The following is a 9,973-nucleotide window of genomic DNA, read 5'->3' as shown; positions in this document are numbered from 1 at the left end:
CAAAATGTCAATACAAAGGACAAAATTTCAGCATGTCAATGTCAATGTAGTTGTCAGAAAAAGTTTTCTCATGTCAAAACTGATCCTTTTCAAAACCTTGTAACTTTTCAAAAAGGCACTATGCTCTAAAAACTCACAAAAACCCAGGACTAGGCATAAAAGTTGACACGAAATCAGTCCCTGCAACCTCTTTTCATGCATCAACCAAAAGCTCATCTATTGTCCCAGGATCCAAACTAGTTTGGATGCCTAAACTAACCGTGTAATTTTCAGGCCTTGTGCAAGGAGGAACAAGAAGAAGAATGGTTAATCGATAGTGCCTGCTCCTTGCACATGACGGGAAGGTTAGAATACCTTTGAGATTTCAGGCCAATTTGCAACGGTGGAAATGTCACTTTTGGGAACAATGCTAATGGGATAATCTGGGGTTATGAGGTCTCATTACAGGAAACTTCTCTATTCAAAGGTTGCTTATGTAGAAGGCCTTAAACACAATCTCATCAGTGTTGGTCAACTATGTAAAGCAGGCCATCGTGTTGAATTTGATGACCAGTTTTGCTATGTAATGACAAGCGATAGAAGCACTTGTCTAATCAAGTCCAGATCCGAAGGTACTATGTACCCTCTATATGTATCTTTGATCATAGGCAAACCACAGTTATGCTTTCTATCTAAAGTCGTATCCGAAGGCAGCTGGCTATGGCACCACAAGCTCGCTCATCTTAACTTCAGATACATTAACAACTTGGTCACCGGAGAACTAGTCAGAGGTCTTCCAATCCTCAAGTTCAGCAATGATACTCTCTGTCCTACATCTGAGTGTGGAAAGCAATTCAAGGCAAGTCATCCGATGGTGATTGATTCCTCAATCTCTGAACCATTGGAACTTTTACACATTGATCTCTGCGGTCCATCTACCATAGCCAGTATTCATCACAAAAAATACATGCTGGTTATTGTGGATGACTTCACACGTTTCACATGGGTCTTCTTTCTTCGACTCAAGTCAGAAACACCGCAGGTGTTGATCAACTTCATCAAGGAAATCGAACTTCAGATCAAGTTATCAGTCAGACGTATCCGAAGTGACAATGGAACCGAGTTTACTAATCATATTCTAAATAGTTTATTGGTCTCCAAAGGGATTACACACAACTTCTCAGCTCCTTACACACCAAAACAAAATGGCGTAGTAGAACGAAGGAACCGTACTCTAGTAGAAGCTGCCAGATCTATGCTCAATTTTGCAAATATTCCTCTCTACTTCTGAGCCGAAGCAGTGGCCACAGCCTGTTTTTTTCAAAATCGAAACATTGTGTGCAAACGTCTCAACAAAACACCATATGAAGTTCTTAACAACCGCAAGCCAAATGTTCGATTCTTCCATATCTTTGGGTGTAGATGTTTCGTCATAAACAACAGAGATCACCTCAATAAATTTGCACTGAAGTCTGATGAAGGCATCTTCCTTGGCTACTCCACTAACAAAGTTGCTTATCAAGTTCTCATTAGACGTACAAGGTTGATAATTGAAAGCTTCGATGTAAAGTTTGATGACTATCATATCCGCAACCCCGCTCCACCAACTGAAACCACCGCAATTCTAGAAAGTGATATTCCTGCCTCTTCGGGTCCATTAAATCTAGTTGAAATAAACTATGATGATCTCTTTGATCCTGTTGATATAGCCAAGTTATCCGAAGTTCTCGTGTCTCTAGAAGCTCAGTAACAACATGCAGATGTATCTGGTCCAACAACGTCCAAAGAAGTATCGCTAAATACTTCCACCTTGCCGGTTGAGGGGGAAAACTCCACTCCGGACCATACAACAACCATCTAGGTTCCAGTACCAGAAGATGAAGATCCAATCCGCAGAGAGTTTCAACCATCAAACGTTTCTTTGGATTCGGATAATGAAAACATAGAAAACATTGACACAAGAACAGATTCATGGGTTATCACACTCCCATCCGCAATCCAGGGGGAAACTTCGCAGGTTCAAGGCGAACTCCCTTCTACACTCCAGGGGGAACCTTCGTCATCTGCCCAAGATAAATCTAATCTCGCCTTCCCAGTTCAAGACACTTCAGCAAGATGTTCTCAAGTCCAGGGGGAACTACCCTCTCCAACTACTGAGTCTTCTAATATTGAAGACATTCCCTCCACTGCAGCTGTTGATCATCTGATACCTCGTCTACATGTATGGACGAGAGACCACCCACTAGGTCAAATTATTGGCAACCCATCCGCAGGAATCCAGACTCGTTCATCCAAGGACTTATCCGATCACTGCCACTACGCAACGTTCTTGTCCTCAGTCGAACCTCGATCGATCAAAGAAGCATTACTTGAACCAGACTGGATTTCCGCAATGCAAGAAGAACTGGAAGAATTCAAAAGGAACATGGCAGCTCGTTTCAAAACCACAAGGCCACACCATTGTTGGCACAAGATGGGTGTACAAAAATAAGTTAGTTGAATCTGGTGCGGTCGTCAGAAACAAGGCAAGGCTTGTTGCCAAGGGATATAGTCAACTTGAAGACATTGACTATGATGAAGCGTATGCTCCGGTAGCACGAATGGAAGCCATCCGGATCTTCTTAGCATACGCAGCACACAAAAACATCAAGGTTCATCAAATGGATGTGAAAAGTGCTTTTCTCAATGGGGAATTAAAAGAAGAGGTTTATCTTCAGCAACCTCCAGGTTTCGAAAGTGTTGAATTCCCAGACCACTGCTACAAGCTTGAAAAGGCAGTCTACGGTCTAAAACAAGCCCCTAGAGCTTGGTATGAGACTCTATCTGAATTTCTTGTCTCTTCATGTTACAAAAGAGCAGTGATTGATCCCACTTTATTTCGAAAAGTAAATGGTGATCATCTAATGCTTGTACAAATATATGTGGATGATATCATTTTTGGCTCAACTGATCAAAAGATGGTGGATGAATTTGCTAAGCTCATGACCAATAAGTTCCAAATGAGCATGAATAGAGAGATTAATTTCTTTCTAGGACTTCAAGTGAAACAAGTTCTTCAATGGATATTCATTCATCAAGAAAAATACACCTCAGAACTATTGAAAAAATACTCAATGGATAATTGTTCTTCGGCTAAGGTCCCCATGGCCTTCGGTTATAAGATTTATGCTCATCGCTCAGGTGAATATGTTGATCACAAGTCTTATAGAGGTATCATTGGCTCTCTGATGTACCTCACTGCTAGCCGACCGGATATAGTTTTTGCAACGGGTGTATGCGCAAGTACCAGGCTGACTCAAAAGTGTCTCATATGAACGCAACCAAACAAATCCTACGGTACTTAAAAGGAAGCAAAACTCTTGGATTATGGTACCCCGCAGGAAATGATTTCAGTCTTCAAGCATTTACAGATGTGGATCATGCCGGATGCAAACTAGATCGCAAAAGCATCTCAGGTGGATGTCAATTTCTGGGTGGAAGACTAGTCAACTGGTCCTCAAGAAAACAAAATTGTGTATCATTGTCTACCACAAAAGCTGAATATGTGGTCGTAGCCAGCTGTTGTTCTTAAGTCTTATGGATGAAAACACAACTACTAGACTACGGATACAGAATGTTGCGGATACTAATCTATTGTGACTCTGAAAGTGCCATAGCGATTTCTCACAATCCTATTCAGCACTCCAAGACTAAGCATATTGAACTACGGTATCATTTCATCAAAGATCACATCCTGAAAGGTAACATTGAACTAATTTTTGTTCATACTAATGAAGAGATTGGTGATGTATTCACAAAGGCACTTGACCCTACAAAACTCAACACTTTCTTACAAATGTTAGGAATGATGAATCCGGACCCACAATTCCTTTTGAATTGATAGGTACCACAGACCATCCTTGGTCTCTGTTGCGGTCCTAATTGAAGTTATTTATGTTAGATGGTTTTAGTATATATTATGTACCGCAACCATATATCATAATTATACTTCAATGGTTCTTATTGTTTGTTATTACTAATTCTTGTTCAAGTGTTCCTCTCAGTTCATCTACCGCAGTCATCCATCCGACGACATATGATCCATCTGCAATAAAATGTCTATCCACAATCACTTTAATTGATCTCCAGACTGTTACATTTAAAAAAAAACAAAAAAAATATGGTGTACTATTTAATGATCCTTCATTAAATAGAGAAAACATTAAAGAAAAACATTCTTTGTGCATCTGTCTCATTCTTTTGAATAAACCTCGTGTCAGACCTATTTTAGGTATGATGACAAAAAGAAAGATTTTCCAAATCAAATCCTTTTTAATATGTCTCTTCCTATTACCCTAAAACATCAAATCTGTTACAACTTCGCTTTACCCAACAGATTGATCTCACCCTCACCACACATTCACCAGACGTGGTCATGAATCTGACACTTCATTGGTAAACCCCAAATTTCAGATTTAATCCCTTTTTTTCTTAATCTGTGGCTGAGATTAATACTCTTAATTCAAAATAAACACCCAAATGTTTTTACCCAAATTCACTTAGGGAAAAAATGTTTCCCGCTCCCTTAAGCCACTATAAAACCCCTTTCTTCTCCACAAAGAAAATTTTACGCTCTCTAAACCATAAACCTTTCTCTTGCATTCTACCTTCCTTCTTTAAAGCTTACTTAAAAAAACTCAACAATGGTTAAATTCGGTGTATCCAAGAAACCTTCCAAGGCATCTGGATCAGTGAACCCCACTGGTACAGACTCTGCCTCAAGACATCTCACACCGACGATTGCTTCAAGCAACTTCAGGGCTGTGTTTGAAGAACATTCTTTCTGCAATGCCCCCACAAAACTGATGATCAAGTTCTTGTCCAATCACCCACTGTTTGGACCCTTCGATTCATTCACAGACATTGTCCCTCTCTCAACCCTCTTCAAGTGTGAATTTTCAGCCTATCGACCACTCGAAAACCTTCAAGAAGTGTATCTCAATCTAGTCAACGATTCTCTTGTCATCTTGACCAAGGAGAAATTTCTAACTGCCATAAATCTCCTTGTTCATCCATCCATCAAGGTTTTCACTCCTTCAATGGCGAATATACTATCAGCGCTCTACCAAATGGGATACCAGAAGAAAATCAAGGGAATTGGGGAATTCAAGAAAAACCAATTGCCTGCGGTCTGGCAATTCGTTTGTCACTTCATCATCCGTAGTCTATCCGGCAGAACCGGAGGCACAGACAACATGGGACTAAAGCTCCTAGAACTCGTATGGAGCGTCTTCACAGGGCATGACGTCAACTACAGTAAGATCCTATGGGATGATTTTCTGTAGTACATTCCAAAAGAAAGCCCTCGAGAGAACCCTACGAAACTCACCTTCGCAAGGTTTTGGTCTCTCTGCATCTCCGACCTCCATGCGGATGCAGGAATCAACATGGGTAACGACATCAACTTCTTTATCACTAAGGATCTTAAAAGGTACAATCCCTCATATGATCAAACTATTTTTGGACCAATAAGAAGACTACCCACTCACATTCTTTCTACCCTCGGTCTTGAGACTACTGATGTCTCAGATCACATTGAGGCTACGGAAGGTATTGCCCCATACCTTCCTACCCCGCCTCTTCCAACCCAATCCGCAGTTATTGATCCCACTAGTACCACAATTCCATCTTCCACAACTCTTTCCAACATTTCATTATCCTAAAGACGCAAGCAGCTAGTCTCTACTCGTCAAGGCCCCCACAACACCAAGAAACAAGGAACTCCTAAAAAGGATGCTTCCAAGCCTTCCAAGTCCTCCAAGAAAAGAAAAAATCCACCGGTGATCATTATAGTAGAACTCTGATGAGGATGATCAACCTATTGCAATCCTCAAGAAACACAAAATCGATCCCACTAGCCATATGTGTGACCGGACGGATACCTCAGCCTCTCAACAGGCTCCGGTAGTCCCTGGGATGGCCGCACATCCATTCGAAACAAAAACCTATACCACTCAAGCACAAGCAGTGCGTCTGATTCATCACAACGTGGAGACTCCCCCTAGGTCAATCCCAAGAGGATGGATCAGGCTCCCGCCCTAAGGTCTCCAGGGCTTCCCGTCTTCATTTCTTTTCCCCTGAGGAGTTGCACTCCATTCTTTTGTCTGTCACCCAAACACTTCAAACACCATCCCAACCGCAAGGCGATTCTTCAGCCTTTGCCAGAACTGAGTCGAGGCCAGACTTGACTTTAGGTCAAGGAGACCAAGGAAGCTCAGGAAATCCTAATTTGCTTACATCAGTAACAAGTGGTTTAGACACGGTGAGCACAAATGTGCAAGGATCCGTGAACCCGAGGGACACCTTAGTGAGCTTTCAAGGAATTGACGACATTGATTTGAATGACTCATGGAGTAAGTATCAACCATCCAATGAAGCCGAAGCCAAGAAATATGCCGATTTCCGTAGGGCATTCCAAGCAAGAAAAGCAAGACAAACAAAGTAGCTTCAGCAGAAACAACAAGAAATTCTCTCTGTGGCTAAGTATTGGGCAGACGCAATCAACAATGCCAATACTGTAGCTACTTTCTGCAAATTCCATGCCCTGATGGACAATATGGCTAATACCATCCGCAAGGCTCAAGAGGCGACTACTGATCAGACTCCCTCAAAGCCTCCTCCATCTCCAACTGCCAGAGACTCCCAAGATGCAGGCACCGAAATCGAAGTTAGTTCTGCTCATACCTTCAGTTTTGACGATGTTGATCTTCAAGAGGTCAATCAACCAAGCCCTTCGGATGATGACCTTATGATGTATGTTGAAGAAGAAGAATCGAGTGGCTCTCAGCACTCAACCTCCAAGCCAAAGGAGAAGAAAAAGAAGAAAAAGATGGCCGTCTCAAGAAAAGAATTTCTCAATCTTCAATCCAAGGTTGATCAAATCCTGGCCGCAGTCAAGTCTACTCAACCACAGTCTGACGACAATCCTGTGCCACAGTCCTTAATCGAAAGGATTGAACGACTGGAAGCAAGGGAATGAATGGCTGCTGAGAGAATTTCTCTCAAAGTAGAAATGGAGATAAGGTCCCTTGACAACAATTGTCAAGCGGATCACAAGGAGTTGATACATGAAGTGACCCTCTTAATTTTGTCTACCGCAGTCTACAGCTCTCCGTAGTCAAGCTCCCTCAGCAATCACATCCGAAGTCATCAAAGCTACCACAGTCTTACTTTCTGTACTTAGTCTATTTTGTATCTATCTCTTTTAATACTCTCTATTGTCCAATATGCCTTGCATGACTACTCTTAGAGAGTAAATCTATTGTATCTCTTTAGTCTCTATAAATAGAGACTACGCTTTATCAATCAAAACAGATCTCATCTTACTCATCTCTAGATCTTAATTATCTTCAAGTTATCCTTACACATCTCATATCTTTCTTACTCTCTGAAATCCTCTCGAACACAACTGATTAATACCTCTCTTCGGAGCAAGTCATTTGTGACTTTATCACTAAGATTGATCTCACTCACTAACTTGGTTTGAATGCATTACATGTTATGAATCAACTTATGTGTTTACTTGATATATCACTTGCTGTCATTTATGTTTCTTTATATTTCCGCAACTAACTATCTAACCATCTAACATATTAACTTATTATTGTTGAACTTTTAGATCCTTTGAGATTAACTAATTTTGCAATCATACTTGTTCTTTCTTTTGTTCAAGTGTGTCTCAAGTTTTTCGCTCAACAAAACTGTACACATTCAGTCCTTATGACCGACTACTCAAGTTAGCTGGTAAAAATGACTTAATAGGGAATACATTTATCATTTTGTACACATTTAATCCTTAATATTTTTGTATATATATTTAGTCATTAATAATTTTTTTTTTGCAAAATAAGTCATTTTTTTGTTATTGAACTCATTCGGTATTTTTGAATGATTTATTTAGGTTTTTCACACAACATCTTATGTGGAACAATCATTAATGAGATGTTTTAGGGATTTTGATGCTTATGTTCATCGTGATCTCGACTACTAGGTTGCTTAGGTCATGTGTTCTAAAAGCCATAACTTCTTCACACGATCTCGGGTTTTAATGATCTTTATATCTGTGTGTTCGTATTTTACTCTACTACAACTTTCCTTTAGATTATTCCCATTAAAAAGTAATATATTTTTACTTACGACCTTTATATCCATACATTTTTTATGAATACATGTATGGATATTTTTTTTATAAAATCGTAAGTACAAATATATGACACTTTAACGTGAGTAATCTTAACAAAAGTTATAGTGGACTCAAAAAAACGAACACATAGATATAAAGATCGTTAAAATATGATATCATATGAAGAAGTTAAGATGTTAAGAACACAAGACCTCAGCCAAAACATAAGACATACGCAACTAAATAGTCAAGACCGCAATATACATAAGAATCAATAGCCACAAACACCTCATCAATTATTGTCACACGTAAAAGACCTTAGGAAATCATTCATAAGTTTTGAATAAGTACAAAAACAAACATGATTTATTTTGAAACAAAAAAATATTAATGACTAAATGTGTACAAAATTAAAAATATATTACCCTATTAAGTCATTTTTTCCGGCTAACCTAGAGTAACCGGTCATAAGGACTGAATGTGTTCAATTTATCAAGCTGAAGGGATAAATATGGACGAAAAAAACTCAGTGACCAAATGTGTACAAAACAAAAAATATATTATGCTTTTAAGTCATTATATTGTAACTAAAAACCTCTATTTGGCGTTGTCAAGTTATACAAGATCTTCAACACCGACGAGAAGTGTTTTCAGATTTGAAAACGAGATCCCCAACGCCGTTGTTGGAACCCTAACATACATTGGTGAGGTGGGAACTAGCAGTGAACTGAAAACCACAAAATATTAGGGAGAAAAAACAAAGAGCAGATGCCTAAACTTTCGTTTGTCCAGCCACCGGAACCTTGGCATTATCTGGCGCCAACTTAATCGAAAAAAAAAAAAGAAAAACAGAGATCGTCGTCACCACGTAAAGTCACCACCTTCGTCTTTCCAGATCCAAGGTTCACGATGGTATCATCAGTGTGTGTATGTGTGTGTTGTATCTGGTTTAAAACTTCATGTGTTGATGCTTTCGGGGAGAAGGTCCAACGAGAGAGGTGGTGATCCGATAACTAGTATGACGATCCAGTGAGAGGTGGCGGCTCACCTAGCTCTTCTCCTTTGTAGATATCCAAACGATAAAGAGAGGGTTACAAGAGAAGGGAAGGGGTTGTAAGATACCTCTTCAGAACTATTATTGTTGCGCGGCGCAACACACGCGCAACACTTTTTATCTCGCAGTTGTTTGTTTTTCAAAATTCTTCGGATTAAAAAACTTCTACGTGTGTTCTTCTTGGCGCAACACTTATTTGACCTCTTCCTACCTCTTCTTCTTCTTTTTTCTTGCTAAAATATTGATTATATATTTATGAAATCTTATTTCACATTTTGTTTTTTTTTTTTTTTGTTTTTTTTTTGTTGAATTTTTTTTCCTTTTTTTTTATATTGAATAATAATAATTTATTGATTAATATCATTATTTTATGCTAAAATATCATTACTTTTTGTTAAAATATCATTATTTTTGCTTAAATACCATAAATTTTTGCCGAAATGTTATACATTATTAAATTTTTGGTATTAAAAAACTATTTTCGGATTATAAAATCAGTTTATTTAAATTTTTTAATAGCTGCAGCAGTATGCAGATGTTAAAAAAACAAACACGTTTCTTATTATAGTCTGCAGCCGTTTGGTCCACCTATTCTACTGCAGAGGTGGTCCACAGACTTTATGGATTTTTGCTTCAAAAAAACCAACAACACCTTAGAAACCTTCTAACAATGACTATATTTCCGATTTTAAAACTTTAAAGACCAAAGCCAAAAAAAAAAAAAAAAACAAAAAAAAAACCACATGATATTTTTGTCTAATTTATCCAATATTCGTATA

This window comes from Lactuca serriola, chromosome 8, assembly GCF_051521515.1.
Source record: "Lactuca serriola cultivar US96UC23 chromosome 8, Lser_US96UC23_V15, whole genome shotgun sequence".
NCBI lineage: Eukaryota > Viridiplantae > Streptophyta > Magnoliopsida > Asterales > Asteraceae > Lactuca > Lactuca serriola.
The sequence above is the reverse complement of the archived record's forward strand: the minus strand, read 5'-3'. Positions refer to the sequence as shown.